The sequence below is a fragment of the Protopterus annectens genome, chromosome 2.part1, assembly GCF_019279795.1.
Source record: "Protopterus annectens isolate FY-2018-M chromosome 2.part1, PAN1.0, whole genome shotgun sequence".
Taxonomy (NCBI): Eukaryota; Metazoa; Chordata; order Ceratodontiformes; family Protopteridae; genus Protopterus; species Protopterus annectens.
In genome coordinates this window covers 727,513,325-727,530,772 of record NC_056729.1, presented here as the reverse complement: position 1 = coordinate 727,530,772, position 17,448 = coordinate 727,513,325, and the positions used below count along the sequence as shown (strand labels likewise).

Genomic DNA, 17,448 nt, shown 5'->3' with positions numbered 1-17,448 from the left:
TAACTTCATCTTCTTTTCTAATTTTCTGTTCTACGTTCCCCCTTTGTGATCTTATTTTTACATTGTGAAATTTTCTATATCTGAGTGCTTTTGCCTGTATTTCTTTTTGAATATCTTTGGGGTTGCTTTTTTTTGGTATCGATTAATTTGGCTTTCTTCTTTGCTTAAATACTGCTCCATATCAGATCTCTCTTTCTTTCCAATGTCCATATTTCTTTTTTATACCTTTAAAAAATCTCAAGATTTTGTTCTTTATATCTTTGCACTTCCTTAATCACTTCTTTTTCCTAACAGCCCAAGTTTTCTTGCTCTATATACTGTATTTCATGAATCTATTATATTAATGAACACACATTTGCATTTGAAGCTTTTAACAGTTTGTCTTGTGCAAGTATTTTTCTTTCCTCTAATTTCTCTCTTAATCTTTCTGTATACCTTCTGTCTGAAATTCTGGGCTTCTTGCATAATAGTAACACTACATAAATTCTTTCTTATCCTCAATAGACCACCCTGTCATCATTATGACTCTTTTTTGGTCTAACAGTGTTTGTGATTTTTGTGGACTGCTACTTCCTTCCACAACAGGGGCCCATCCTCCCTCTGAGCTTGGCCTTACCCAATTGTCTGGTGATTCCCTACTACTTTTTTGCTAACCCCAAACATTCCCAAAGTTAGTAGTCTCTAAATGCCTTATATACCTGAATAAGATCACCCCTTAAATATCTGTATGAGACACTGTACAAGTTCAGATAGTTTAGTTATTCCTATAACTTAAATTTTCACATCCATAGATGCTGTTGGTATATTTCTGCTACATTCTTTCCAGTTTACTCATGCTTGTTTTCTTATTCCCACTCTAGATTAATAATCTTTTCTGAAAAAAATAGTACTTTCTGTGTAGGATGTTTTAAAACAATTCTTAATCTTAATGTTTCACATCTCTTTCAACCACTCATAGTTTACTGGAAGCCACAAACATTAAAGTTATCATAAACTAACTTAGGCTGTACCAGTAATTCACAGAGTTCCTCAAACCATTTTAGACAAAATGTGCATCCTAACCATTCTTGCTGTACATCAGAACAGCAATGCCTTGCTCCATGGGCCTAGTTAAACTGACATCCACCAAGCTGACAAAATGTACTTACAAACTGACTGTTAATATTTCACTCAAAATGTTCCAAAAGCTGCATTGTCCTGAATGATGCATCACAGATCTAGTCATAACCATTGAAAATCAAGCCATATACATAACTTTAAGAATTTAAATATAGGGGCGGAGCCTAGATGGCAAACAGATAAGCAGCATTTTTAGAGCTCCATAAAACAGTACTAGAAAACAGGAACATTTTTTTCATTAACCAGAAATAGCAAATAAAATATTAAGGAACTTAAGAACTACAATTCTACCAAATTTCAAGAAATATTGTTGAGGTTTTCCTGTCAAAATATATTGGAGAACATCACAACTGTATGGTAATGGCCAGCTTAAAGAATCCTCACTCAGAAACTACTCTGAAGAAGGAGATTCAACTGATGTCTTCCACATTACATGAACTGTCATTGAAAATGGATAGATTTACTGATAACTTGGAAAGTCTCAAGGAAAACTGCCAAAAGCAAACAGATGTACTAAAAGAAATATTACAGCAACAACAAAATAAACTACTTGAGATGGAGGCATCACTAAATGACATAGATGGGAGACTCAAAGAAGAGGAAAATCTGACAGAATTCTTGCTACACTAAAACAACTGGCTACCTAACAAAGTGGATGATTTAGAGAACAGGGAGAGGAGAACTAATATAAGAATATTTGCTCTTCCAGAAAAAAACTGAGGGATAAGACATCATCATCTTTTTGAATTCCTAGATTCCTGAAGTAGTTGATTTAAAAGAAGGATTATCAAATGGAATAGAGAGAGCTCACAGAGCCATAGGAAAATCTATACCCTCTTCACCTAATGCACCACTAAGATCAATTGTGGTAAAAGTTCTGTCCTTTTTGGATAAAGAGCTCACTTTAAAATCAGCCTGGAGAAAAAGTCCCATAATATATAAACAGAGTCAGATTAGATTTGACAATAACTATTCTGCAAAAGTGTTAGAAATAAGGAAACAAAACTTGGCCATTAGTGAAACTTCTCAAGCAAAATAAAATAAAAGTGCAAATGGTATATCCTGCTAAAATCAGAATTTTCTATGACTTGAGAACCGTTAACAACATTGAAGGAGCTTCTACCTTCATCAAGAATAATAATATCATCACAATTCCTGAAGAACTGGACTGGGCTGTATCAACCAATTTGAAAAGATCCCCAGAGAAAAACACTTGGCCTGATGTAAGGAAAAAGAAACAAAGAACTGATTCTAAATCTACACAGTCTTCCAAATCTCTCAAAGATTCAACAAATATATAGATTTCTGGATTTTTATCTCAAAATGTATGTATTTTATCGATTATATTGTCTATAATACTCTGTGACATTTATACTTTTTCTTAGACTTGTACTTTCTGTAACATACTCATCACAAGTCTAGTGGTTGTGCATGACAATGATAAATGTTTTTATAAATTAGAGTGACACTTAGAAATATAGTTACATTTCATTCATAGTAAATGAGGAAAATCAGGTTCAAATGTTACCTTACACATTAATTTATTTAGTTATATATAAATGATGAATAGAGACAACATTTTCACAAATGCTTTTTTTCATCTCCCTTTTATTAGTAGAACATTTGCTTCACCTTATTGTTGTATAATAGCAATTGAAAACTTTTAATTATAGTTTCTGTGGGTTACTGACATCACTACAATTCAATTTCACATTTTACAGTAACATAGATGTCTATACTTTAAAGTGTGAAAGAAACAGAGTCACTATAAACAGAGTTCCGTTGCTGGGTTTTGACAATGTTGTCATTTGAAACACTCTTATGCATCAGTTAGAGCTTCCCTTTCAAAAAAAATGTTAATAAGATTATCTTGCATACTCTTGAATCAAATAATCTCATTTAGAACGTGTCACTTTGCAGATACTGTGAGTTCTTCACACTCTATTAAAAAGGGGAAAGAAGTGAGAAGTCAAAACTCAAAAAGAAAAAAAATACTTGCACAAGACAAACTGTTAAAAGCTTCAAATGCAAATGTGTGTTCATTAAGATAATAGATTCATGAAATACATTATATAGAGCAAGGAAACTTGGGCTGTTAGGAAAAATAAGTGATTAAGGAAGTGCAAAGATATAAAGAACAAAATCTTGAGATTTTTTAAAGGTATAAAAAAGAAATATGGACATGGGAAAGAAAGAGAGATCCGATATGGAGCAGTATTTAAGCAAAGGAGAAAGCCAAATTAATCAATACCAAAAAAAAGCAACCCCAAAGATATTCAAAAAGAAATACAGGCAAAAGCACTCAGATATAGAAAATTTCACAATGTAAAAATAAGATCACAAAGGGGGAACGTAGAACAGAAAATTAGAAAAGAAGATGAAGTTAAATAGAAGCAGAAGTTATGGAATACCTGTGAAGTGAAGTGTTTAGTATAGAAAGTCTAACACGGGTTATATCACAGCATGATGGGTGAGTGAGTTATACAAGTAAGGAGAAACAGGAGGAGCATAAGACATCTGAAGAAGAAATATGTACATTTATTCATTTATTTATTTGCATTTGTTTACCGGGAAGGTCCGCTGGGCCAACAGGTACCCATTTCCAGTGGAGGCCCGAGGAGAAAAGCTCCACAAAGAATAATACAAACATTAGAGTAGTTCAAACAGTGAATAAAACATACATTAGCATAGCAGTACAATGATTTGAATAGTGCATACATTTGAATAGTAAACACAGCATAATAGAATACTAAGACAAGTTTCACAGTAAATAATTTTAGTATAGTCAAACAGTACTGATTTACTGAGACAATGGAATAGTAGGAGAGAGGTGAAGTCAAGTTATAGCTTGTAAGGAAGTTTCACATGAGCATAGCCATTTGGTGGAGAGATGTTGTCTCAAAGATTTTTTGAAGGAAGTATTGCTAGTGGATCTGAGCTGGGGAGGGAGAGAGTTCAATAATCTAGCAGTGGAAATGAAGTAGAGCATTTGGCTGGTGGAACAATTAGGTTTTCCTACTTTTCAAAGCATTTTATTTTCAGAGCGGAGAGGTCTGTTAGGGTGGTATAGATTGAAAAGAGAGGAGAGAGAATGGCAGGTGGAGAGAAGGGCATGGGAAAGCAAAAGAGATTTAATATGGTGCAATATTTATGCAAAGCAAAAAGCAAAACTAATCAATATAAAAAGAGCAGCACGAAAGACATTTAAAAAGAACTACAGGCAAAGGCATCCGGATATGGAAAATTTTGCAATACAAAAAAAAAAATAAGAAAATAAAGAGAAAATGTAGAAAGGAGGATTAGTAATGGAGAAATTAAAGAAACAGAAAAAGAGGTTATGAATTACCTGCAAAGTGAAAGATTTAGTGTAGACAATCTAACTCAGATAACATCGCAGAAGGACAGAATAATGAATCCACAAATTAAGGAGAAACCAGTGGAGCAAGAATCATCTGATCAGTTGCTATACGAAGATACTTTGGAGCCTTCAGTAGGAAACCAATATAAACATTCAGTTGGAATTGCACAGCAAGGGAAGGAAGAGGAAACTGTGGCAACTTTGACTCAGTCAATGTTGTGGAGTGATAGGTTAGTGAGTTCCATGTAAAAGAGCAGCAGATGACACTGGATGAAACTGAGGAGAATATGGCACAGGCAGATGTTCTAGAACTTTCTGTAGAATGTCCACAGGAAATGGAGAACAAAGAATGCGCCCTCAGTTTAGAAGAAAATGATCTAAGGGAAGAGTTGGTTGCTTTGATAGAGATGGATAGACATATTACGATCAATGAAAGAGACAGAATGGAGAAAGTCAATAAGACCAAAAATAACAGAAGTTTGATAAAACAAAGGGTTTCACATCTAGATCAAGAGAGGTAATCGTGCCCCTTTATTCATCCCTCATCAGGCCCATCATAGAATACAATGCCCCTTTTGGGATGTACCTTACCCAACACCTGCAGCAATTAGAAAGACCCCAAAAGTATCTCACCAAGAGGATCAAGGGTCTCAAACAGATGCCATATGCTGCTCGGTTAAAAAAACTCCAGCTCTACTCAGTTGCATACCGCCTACTTTGAGGCGATCTATGCCTGACATACAAAGCTATGTCAAATCCAGAATTAATGGACATGCTCCACCTCAGTAAATCTAAATCCCTTAGAGCCACACGCTTGAGGGACTTGAACCTCAGCACAGAAATAAATAGAACTTGCTGGAGGGACAGGTTCATAACCCAGAGGCTCCCTTCGCTCTGGAATAGAATTCCAGTTCATGTGAGGCAGAGCACCTCACTGAATCTCTTCAAGAAGAATCTCGATAAGTGGATGGGGGATCGTAGGTTTGTCCCTGGGATTACTCCCGTGTCACTATTAGACAAAGGCACAGTAAACTAAACCTTAAAAAGGGCACAGTATACTCAAATCAAGGGGTGGCGTAAGCCGTACAGAATCGGGCTAGGCTTATAATTGCCCCAGGGCAGATAGCCTAGTATGAACCTATGAACCTATGAACTTAAATAAATGAAAAAAGCACCTCATAAGCCAAAGAGCTTCAAGTACAAATACAAATCCAGGAACAAAAACAAAGAAGTCCAACGCTCAGTAGCTTTAATACACAACACAAAGCTTTCAAGTACAACTCTTCGTCACTGACGAAGAATTGTACTTGAAAGCTTTGTGTTGTGTATTAAAGCTACTGAATGTTGGCTTCTGTTTTTTTTTTTTTGTTCCTAAGTTTGAAAAAACAAATGAACACAGTAATCAGGACTGTTTATAGAAACTCATGCAATATAACAGCAGTAAATAGGATATATTACTGTGCAGCTAAATTGCTAACAAAGTCTTTATTACTGTGCAGCTAAATTGCTAACAAAGTCTTAACACAAAAACACTCAGCAGTAAGGGAAAGAAGGGAAGGGGAGAAATCAATTGCCAACATTGAAGTATCAAATAGAGAAAACTATAAAACAGTTAAGACAAGAACTGTCACTGTTGGAAGAGCACAGAAGAGGGGAATAGATCAATATTCAGAAAAATAGATGCGATAAAAGTAATGTGCAGCATCAGAACAGATCAGGATCTATTGTATACCATAGCAAATAATAAACTAAAGATATCAGCACAAGCAGAAAAACTTAGAAGATATGCATATAAATAGAAAAGTACAAAAATAAGCAATTTACTAATGATCTAAAACATTTTACACAGAATTGGGAAATAAGGCAATAGGAAATGAAACAACACCAAAAAGAGCAAACAGACACAGTTTGAAGAAATTTCTATGAAGATCCAGTGGAATATAACAAAGCTGCTGAATGGATAGAATAAGTAAGAGAAAGAATAAGAAGTTCAAATGTACAGGATATGAAATGAGATGAGGTAACAGCCAGAGAGATTGAAACAAAGTTAAGACAAGCTCCTTACTGGAAAACCCCAGGCCCAGATGCAGCACCTAACTTCTGGCTAAAAGTATTAACAGCTTTACATGAAGATTTAGCAATGAGTAAGAAATATTTATATGTGCACCTTGAATGGATGCCAACTTGGTTAACAACAGGAAAAGCAATACTTCTTAAAAGTGAACCTGCAAGCTATCCTAAAAACTATAGACCAATAACCTGCCTTCCGATGATGTATAAACTATACACTGGAATTGATGCCAATAGAGTTTATAGTCATTTAGAAGAAAACGCAATCACAGCAATAGAACAAATGGGTAACAAAAGAAAGTCATATGGAACAAATGATCATTTGTTGTTTAATAAAGTCATAATTAAGAACTGTACAAAAGGAAAGAATCTACATAAGGCATGGATAGATTGCAAAAAAGCATTTGACAGCATCCCACATTCATGGATAAAAGACTGCTTACAAATGTATAAGATACACCCTACACTGATCAATTACATTACAGCAACCATGAAACAGTGACAAGCCACTCTACAGTTAAGCCAAGATGAAGGACAAATTATAATTCTATGGATAAAAATTCAAAGGGGGGTATTTCAGGTTGACTCTTTGTCACCACTGCTGTTTTGTCTTGCCTTAACAGATTAAGCTGTCTACCTAACAGATTAGTCATGGCTATAATTTGGCTCCCAGAAAACAAGTATTAACGACTTCTCATCTTCTTTTTGTGGTTGATTTAAAACTATATAGTTCATCAGACAAGGAACTGAAAAAAGCACAACTACAACTGGTCAAAACTTGCTCAGATGATATAAGAATGTCATTTGGTCTTGATAAATGTGCAAAAGCAACCTTTAAAGCATGAAAGCTGCAGCACAAGGAAAATATCAGTCTGGGACAGGAATGTGATATAAAAGAACTTGAGCAAGAGGGAGTGTATAAATATTTGGGAACTGATGAAGGATCAATAATAAAACATGAACAAATGCAAAAAAACTACTAAGGAATATTTTAGAAGACTAAAATTAATACTGAAAACAGCTCTGACATCTAGGAACAAAGTCTAGGCTATAAACCAATTTGCTCTCCCTGTCCTAACGTACAGTTTTGGAGTGACTGACTGGTCCCAAAAGGTACTGAATCAGTTGGACAGGAAAACAAGAAAGATGATTCATGCTTATCAAATGATTTATGAAAATCAGTGTATATAAAGATTATATATTCCCATTCTGAAGGAGGCATGGGCTTCCTCGAAACTGATAAAATCTATTGATCTGCAATTGTAGGACTCCACACATATGTGCTGACCTCATGAGATCTAAACATAGTGAAAGTTTTAAAACATGAGCAGAATAAGTCTAATATTACTTCATAGTTTAGTTTAGCAGAAGCATGTCAGTGTCAAGTAGGAGTGGAAATCAAACCACAAGTAGGTAAAAATCAGGCAGCAACTGAATGTGACAAAAAAAAACAAAAGAAAGAATATAAGGTGAGGGATCAGATGATAAGGCAAGAAATGTGGAAAATGCATAAATATAGTTGCAAGTACAGAAAATTCTTGGAACAACCTCATGTCAATCAGGACTAAATGTAGGAATAGTTAAGGAGAGGTGAATTTAATCCAAAAGATGAAAGGTTAATATTGGTGGCCCAGGACAGTGGACTACATACACATCAGTTCACAAAGTCCATTGAACATGTGGGAGAAACAGACAAATGCAAGTTTTGTAAAACAGAATTGGAAACAGTTGCACATCTTGTTGCTGGGTGTGATACACTAATGACAGAAGGACTGTATAATGAAAGACATAATAATGTGGCAAGACTGTTGCATTGGGATTGTGCAAACATTATAATACTGAAGTAGCTAAGGAGCACTGGAAACATGAGCCACAAACCATTATAGAAAATGAAGTTTATATCACATGGGATCACCCATTACCAACAGTTCAAAAAGTAGATGCAAGAAAACCAGATATAGTAGTCCAGGAAAAGAAGACAAAACTAGCATTGATCACTGAAACTGCTACACCCAGTGACTACAGTGTTTTATGTACAGAGAGACACAAAGTCATAAAATACCATGATTTACCATCAGAAATAAGGGCAATGTGGAAGAAGGATACCCAGACAGTTCCAACAGTAGCAGGAGCAATTAGTCTTGTAAATAAAAAAATTGCAGATATACTTAGATATGTTAAAGATACATGTAATTGTGTATGAATTGCTGAAGGAGTTAATACTGGGCACATTGCTGGTGCTGCAAAGAGCACCTCTGGCTAATATCAAAGACTGAAACAATTCTAATTTCATGAACCTTAATCATACTTTGACTTAGGAATGGGGTCCATTCCCGTCATGGTATTAGAGACCCAAAAGTCTTGGAGAAATTAAAAAAAGATTCTGTAAGAACGAGAAGTGTACTAATTGGTCGTCTGAGAGAGTAGCTGATGCATGGAACAGACTACTAAATTACATTAAAGCAAGTACTAATTTAGAGATTTTTAAGAACTGGCTGGATACTTATTATGGATACAACTGGTTTGGTATATTGGCATGCTAGAAGGCTATTAATGCCCATGCTTGAAATTTTTGTGTATGTGTATGTATGTATGTATGTATGTATGTACATACTGCAATAACTTATTTATTTATTTATGTTAACTGGGGTCAAATGCAGATCTAACTGGTCCACATTAAGGTTAATATGTTAGTGATAATCTCATCAGTTTGTTATACTGTCTTCCTGATCTCTGATTTATTCTGCTATCATTATATGCACATTGTGACAGCATGGCCCTTTCATCCAGCATATGTGATTATACCTGTCATCGCTGTTCTTTGTTACATTGTTGCTGTGTGTTTGTCTATATTTTCATTATACTACAGTAAGACCTCAGGGCACAGCTCTGCCCTGCCATATTTCTCCTTTATTGTCAACTTACATCATTCCATTGTTTGTCTTTATTTGCATGCTTCATTGCCCTTAGTTTGCCATCATGAGTACTACAAGTTATGAGATTTCATATGCCATGCTAATTAGACTGACCTTTGCCACATGATGCTATATTACACATCCCTTATCATGCATCATGATGGTGCATGGTGTATGTATCCATTACACTCCACTTTGTTTCTAATTATATTTTTTGAAATCCTTTTACCATATTTTTCCTTCTTCTGTTTCTACTTTTGATGCACTGATCCATATGCTTATTAATCCAGTAATTATAGGATGCCTAGTTAATAATCCATTAGGCTAGACTTTTCATTTTTGTGCAAAGCTGAGCTTTTATTAGACAATATACCTACTTATATTCTAATTACAGCCAGGATATCCCTAGAACTAAATAGAATGATGCAATGTTAAGATTAGTTTTCAATTAGCAATAATCACGCCTCGGATAAACCTCATTGGCTATGATACAGCCACTGCAATGTTAACAAAGACTGTGCATTTTAATGCTCATAAACTGCCTATAATAACAAAAATACACTGAAGCAGGTTTGGGTGAAATAGCCGTGTGCAGCTTTAAGGAAAAGGCAGAGCTGGCATAGGCCATCTAGGTACCTCAACATGAAAAACATCATCACTAGGCATTCTACAAACAAAGTATCATATATTCTGTGTTGTACAGTACTGCACTAGACTGCCATCTGCCTGGGGATGTTTCATGCTGTTTTAAAACCCTAAACTATCAGGTCTCAAGTATATATATATATATATATATATATATATATATATATATATATATATATATATATTCACTTTATAATCTCAAAATACTGAAATATTGAATTTCAGTATCTCAAGATTATGAAGCCGAAAACCCACAAACCTGAAAACCAAAACCAGGAAATTCAAAACCGCGAACATCAACAAAACACTACACCACAGATACAAACACAAATACACCTACCTCCCGACACTACAACAAAGTAAAACAACACACACGAAAACAACAAAACAAACACACACCTACCCTTTCTATAAGCAGAGGGGCAAGCCCCCTGCACCTCCCCACACCCCCGCTACTTATATAAACTAACTCTGAGGCTGCACTAAACACCAAAAGACAGAAAACCCACCACCACACATTCTACACCCCCTTGCACAAACACACATCACATACATACAAACACCACCACTCTCAACACTGACACACTCAGACTCTTACCTACCTTCCCTAACCCACACCTAACACTCCCCAACACACTCACATACACACAAAACCTCCTCAAAACCCTTAAAAAACATAACACTTACCTAATGCACCATTAGTACCATGGGTTCGATATTCTGCAGTTTCACGCAACTGTAGATTTGACAATTTGGTCTCAAAATACCGAAATTCGACATTTCAGTATTTTGAGATTCCAAAGGGAGCCATATATATATATATATATATATATATATATGTATATAAATACAGTTATTTTTGTTAGAGATATAGATAGATAGATAGATAGATAGATAGGTCATAGAGAGATAATAGATATCTATATCTATTATCTATCTAGCTATATATATATACATTTAAGAAAAAATGGGAGCGGGAGATTCACCCACCCCCCCCCCCCACTTTGCAGGTTCCAGAGAGCTTGCCTCCTACAAAAAAGGTTTTAATGTGTAACAGCAAGTATTACACTTCAGTGTTACTGTTTTGCAGTTTTAGGGCTTGTATTATAGTCTTTAAATTCCAAGAAGGTGCATTTAAATGTAACAGAAATTTTATAAAGAATGATATTAAGTGCAAGAAATGATTGTAAAATACAGTTAAATATGTAAAGTGTTGATTTGGGATGGAATGATTATGGCACGCTCATGTTTCAAAAGAAACAGAGTTATGTACTTTCAGACCACGCACTTCCTACAGGTTTCATTCGTGGCCAAAGATGATGCTTGAGAAAGACATGGTTCATGTTTTTTTTTTTTTTTTTGTTTGTTTTTTGCATTTTTGGAGCATGCACGTAGTGTGAGTAGAATATGTACCACACATGTTTCATGTTTTTGCATTGCACGTAATCTTCCATTCTGTATGAGTCTGTGCATACATATCAATCTTTTAAATGTTTCAACGGGTAAGCTGGCCTCCTGCGTGCTAGCAATCAAACTTCAATGAGCATAATATCTGTAAAAATCAATTGGCATTCTGTTCCTCAAATAAGATCATTCTCTCACTCTTTGTTGTAGTTAGTCATAATGAATCCCTGACAAAATAAATCAATATTTCAAGATTATGACTTTGCACACCGCAGGGACCTCATTTAATTTTTTGGTAACAAGCTATTTTCACCTTTCTATTTTGGTACATAATATTTATCCCTGTAATGTACAGCACAAACAAAAGGATTCTTTTTAATCTGAGTCCTATCAAGCTATTAAGAAAAGCATTTGATTCATAACAAAATATCTGACAATGACTGTAAATATGAAGTCAGACATTTAAACATTATTAGTCATATGTACTGACAATAATAGCATTGCAAATCAGTGAATTCCATTCCTGACTTCAAATACATTGCCTGAAGCAGAATCTGTATCATTTGTTGATTTATGGGTTTTACAAATAATTATTAAAGACTGGATATTGCGACTGCATATTTCTGTAAAATGGCCATAAAATGGTGGTTTAAAAAAACGCACTGATTAATTGTCTGCTATTTTCTGGATAGTGCCATTTAGGAAAAAATGAATACAGCATGTTGTCCTCATAACCTGAATTTGAGCTATGGTGGTTAGCAATCATTTCAGTTTTAACATTTTGCTTTCTAACCTCAGAGGAAATAATTTCATCAGGTTTATCTGTCATGCATCATACGCCTCTCCAAAGACACATATGTTCACTTACTGCTCCTCAGATTAAAATAACGGCTACTATGGTGCAACATTTACTGCTAGAATTACAGTTAGAGGTCTCTAGGCTTTAGTTTTTGATGACTTTCTACATCTAGCCCGACACTGCTCCATAAAAGAGGCACTTTTGTCAAGTGTTCTGTCCTGATTAAAATGAATAAAAATAGAACAGCTCTTTGCTAGACAGTCAGCTGTCCGTGGGAAGGTACTGACTTGTGATAGTGTCTTCCTTAAAATTATGTTCAAAAACCGAGACACTTTATAAAAAAAATCCCTTTTTAGCATACTTGCCTGCATTTCAGTCTTACTTCAGTGTGAACAAGCTCAAAAGGCAAAGTGATAGGAAACAGAAAAATACATACAAAACACAGCTGAAACATTTCCTAGAAAATATAATAAATACAATATAAATTAAGTAGAACTACAATAAATCTAATACAAAGGGAACTGATTTTATTACTGTCTTGCTTTATAAGCAAATTAGGCATTCATGCTACAGTATCACTTTCCCTGTGGAGTGTATTCCGTAACAGAGCTATTTTTCTGTCATTTCAGACTGGATGAATTGATACAGTATGCCAGAATGAGAAATCTACAGTTAACTGTACGTTGTTACAGTGAGCATTAAAATGTTGCCAGGGAAAAGCATTGGTTCCTTTACTCAGCATTTCAGTACCTCTGAAATTGTTGTATTCCAGATATTGTGCTTTCAGGTTTTGTATTGTGGGACCCAGTAAAGGAAAAAGGTGAGTTTTATATCTGTTTTCTGCCTTTTCCTTTCCTCCATGTTTGTGTAATCTTGGAGTTGGAAGGCATACAAATTAGGTGTGTTGGACCTTTTCACATTGGGGGTGTAGTTGTTTTTAGAGTGTTAGGTAATCTTTGGAGCATTGCTGGCTGTATATGCAGTGGTTGAAGGTTTTGATTTTTTGTTAGTGACTAATCATGCGTCAATTAAATGCTAATCACAGTGAATATATGCAAGATCAATATCTCAGTGGATTTATACAGTGCTAATGATTCTTTAAGATAATAAAGAATCATTAGCACTGTATAAATCCACTGGTTGTTTTTGCCTTTAATAGAAACTTGCCCACTGTTGAATATCTTCAATTTAGTCATATATGACTGAGAAATATATCTTTACTACCCAAAAGACACTCTTTTTCTTTTGGTGAAACAGTGAAAAATAAACAGACTGACAGCTATAAAGTAAGATAAACAAACAGACCAGTGGAAGAGAGGAGTCATACAATGCAAAGCATTTGCTGAGCTTGAGCCTGGAACAACAAATGCACTGTTTCTTGCATGTAAGACAATTAAGTGTGTTCTCTAATCATGTAGTGCTGCTAAAAATTCAAATGTAATTCATTCAGAGATGCACTGTGTCATTTTATAGGTCTCAACCAAATGGTCAGACATTTTGGTATAGTGAAATAACATTGAATGGGTCAAAAACAAAATGGTAAGAACTGCTCTCAAAATAAAAAGATCAGCTTTAGGAAATAAGCATCAGACAGATGAGCTATTTATATCATTTGTCTTTTTGAGAACTTTCATGAAGGAATAGAATGGAACTTATAAAGATCAGTTATTTCAAGGGGTACTTTTTAATGATACTCTTACTGGGTTAAATTGTAAAGATTAGCAGGGAAATATCTGACAAAAAGGACTTACAAAGGAAGAGCCATATAATAAAAGCCAAAACAAATTTAAAGCTAATTTTTCTCGTGGTCATCCAATTTCTTCTCACATTCCAAAGACATACAGTAGTTAGATCTGGGACTCTAAACTGTAGGTTTGAGTGCATGCATGTCTGATATGGAAGAATGATTGGACAACCTACATTTGTTCCCCCCTTTGTCTTGTAAATTCCAAAGACAGCAGTGTCTGTCTGCAGGGTCACTCCAGGATTTGGCTATGACTCGCAAAAGAGAGAGAGAGAGAGACAGAGAGATCTTAAAGACAATCGAACAACTCTGATAAACAGGTATACAGAACAAAAACAATGAAAATTAATAACTATGCATTAAATTTCTTTGACATCTTAGTGAAAAATTTAACAAACATTTACAATGATTATGCAGTAAGAGGGAAATGTCTAATGTACCAACTGCAAAGAACAGTGTTCTGCAAAATGTGTCCACTTGTGCAGCTAGACTAGACTGCACCTCACCATTTCTTACCATTGGGCCCCAGTCCTTCTGTCTAATTATCAGTTTATGATCCACTAGCTCTATTACTGGAGTTTTCTGGGGGTTACAGTAACTTCCTAGTGACACCCCAACACTGGTCCAGTAATCACAGAGACTCAATCCTCAGCACTGGCAACAGTGGGGAACTTACACACTAGGAGGATGACATGTGCACACACAGTAAAGTGCAATTTCCCTTAAGAGCACACAGAGACCACAGTCAGTTTGGGGCTGGTTTTTCCCTCTTTCTCCAGATCCCCAATAAGACTCCCCACTGGCAAAACTATAGAGCTGAGTCCTTAGCTAGGGTCCCAAACCAAGTCCTCTAACACTCTTTCTGTTCAACCAGTGCTTCATGTCCTTGACCAAGTAGCTGATTCACACACTCTTGGAGATTTGTTTTACACATACACACACACACACACACACACACACACACACACACACACACACACACACACACCTGGGAAAGGCTGTCACGGGTTTACTAGCTATGCTCCCTTCTGTCCACACTATAAGATAGTTATCACTGCCACCAGAACCCCTTATCAGCTACTTTAAGACCCTTAACAAAGGGTGTCCAATTATACCGTGTAATGTTACTATTAATCCAAATGGTAGTTTAACCAAGAGCAAGGCTGTTGGGAGTGGGTTGTACAGTGTCACCAAACAGATATGCAAATACTATAAGAGCTTAAATATGTCTCACACATATCAGTCACAAAGACAGGTTTAAATATATTTAATAATAAATAATAAAAGAACAAGACAATACTAAATATGTATTCACAGTGACTTCAGAGTTCAAAATCACAGGAAATATTTAAAACAACATTGAAGGACAGTCTCAAATAAATACAGAAAACATCTAAACTAATCTTTACTACATTCCTTACTGAATATAAAAGAAATTACTGTACCCTAGTTAACTTACTTGCAGCAAGGCAAGACAGATGTGGTGAGTGGATGTTTCCAGCTGATGCTGCCAGGTCAAAGACAAAATACAAAATGCACACTTACTTTCTCAGAGAGTTTTTAAATTAATATCAATTATTACTGCTGAGATACTTGCAGCATGACATCACTTTTTGTCACTTGACTTCAGTTCCCAGGCTCAACAATCATTGCTAGAAACTGGTAGCATTTAACATCTTCCTGTGAAGATAAATAGCCTTCGGATGTTTGCAACTGCTGGAAGGAAACACAATAAAACACAATGCAATGCAAAAGGCTCCCTAGTTTTAGGCATCCTGTCTCCTTGCTGCATTGAAACTAACTTTTATGCTGCAGTTATAAAACAATTTAATTTCAACCATTTTACAGAGGTTTTGCAAGTTAACCTTCTATGTGCCAGTTCCCACTGTTAAAACATATACATTTACACGATTACAAAAGTTTATATACACTTCTGTTCTTTTCCAGTAGGGTACACTGTGGATACATCTTTAAGCTCAGTACTTCACACACACTTCTGTACCAGCAGTTTGATATACACATGCTATCATTGGTAACACAGGCATATGAATCATGTTGATATCCACAAGTGACATATAATTAGTTACAAAATTCCAGATAGCTGGGCTGGCAGTGTCACCTTCTGTCACACTTCTATATAAATCATATTAATATTCACAAATGCCATATAATTATTTACAACATTCCAGCAAGCTGGGATGGCAATATTTCCTTTTGTGACATTCCTCATGAGCAAATATTGCCTGTTTTCCAGCTTGTGTCTCACCCTTTCCTTATACCAGTCATGATCCTCCATTTTCTCTTCCTCCCTGCCCTTTCTTTAGAACAATATCCCTTCCATTTTCTTTAACTATTTTAAGTAACCAAGGTAAGTTGCCTGTTTCATTCCTGAATATTTATACTTTGTGCTGGTTCAATTAATTCTATTACCCCTATTTTCCTTTTTCTGTAGGTCCTACAGAAATTAGCAGAGTGTCCCAGGTATAGACTTACAAGGCCACTGTTAAGTGTTAAAATAAAATGTATATACCCCAGCAGCCCATCTGTCTCATTGAACTCCTGCACATTATGTCTGCCTTCATCACTTCCCTTTACACTGATCAGTGTGGCTCTTCCTGAGTGTTACCAACACTGCAGGCTCTTTTCCTCTTCTATCTCTTTTAGTTCACTGTATACCAGCATATATGATTTCCCTGCATTTCTGCACCCAAAGTGCATTAGGCTCCATTTCATTTTGTTAAACCCTGGCTGTAACCTGTAAGCTCACCCTGCTATTCCTTTAAGCTCTCCACTAATCCATTAGTGAAAAGCCTCATCCTGCTAGTCAGCCAAATCCCATAACAGATATGGACATTTAGCAATACTAGCCTCATCATTGGCCCATGTGCAGTCATGACTGTAACCTCCCTTGTCCCTGTACTGGCTCCTTTGGCCATCATACTCAAAGACCTTCCCCTCCATCCAGTTACTTAACTGGCCATCTCCCTCTCACCTACATCATTTTGCAATTTATACTTCTGAGACAGCAGGTCGAACACCTTCTGACACTGAGGTCTACTACTTCTATATCTACTGGTCTTACCTTGTCAACCTCTCCTGAGATATAATGTGGGATTCCAAAAGGTTAGGCTCACACAAGCTTCCCACTGTGAACCACTCTATCACCTACCTAACCCAACCTGTTTTATTAATGGTAACTTTACTGTCATCTGAGTTTACAGGCTAAAATGTTACTTAGAGCAGATGTCAAACTTAACTAGGCCGTTCCTAGGTCCTTCCTACAACAATCATTCCCTAATGATGAAATTCATACTGCTTTGTCTTCAATCATCTGAAGCCAGGCATGGTTTTAATGACAGCTTGAAATGTCAGGGAAGTTAACCATTCATTAGCC

General features: G+C 35.8%; 1 protein-coding gene and 1 non-coding gene across 5 annotated transcripts in view; both read right to left on the bottom strand.

Annotated features, from left to right (window-relative positions):
* Window positions 1-17,448, bottom strand: part of GRIA2 (glutamate ionotropic receptor AMPA type subunit 2) — a 1,022,901-nt gene that overhangs the window by 928,526 nt on the left and 76,927 nt on the right. The window lies entirely within an intron of this gene.
* Window positions 9,832-9,969, bottom strand: LOC122795170. Its single transcript, XR_006363776.1, has one exon. It is a non-coding gene; the product is annotated as a U4 spliceosomal RNA (small nuclear RNA).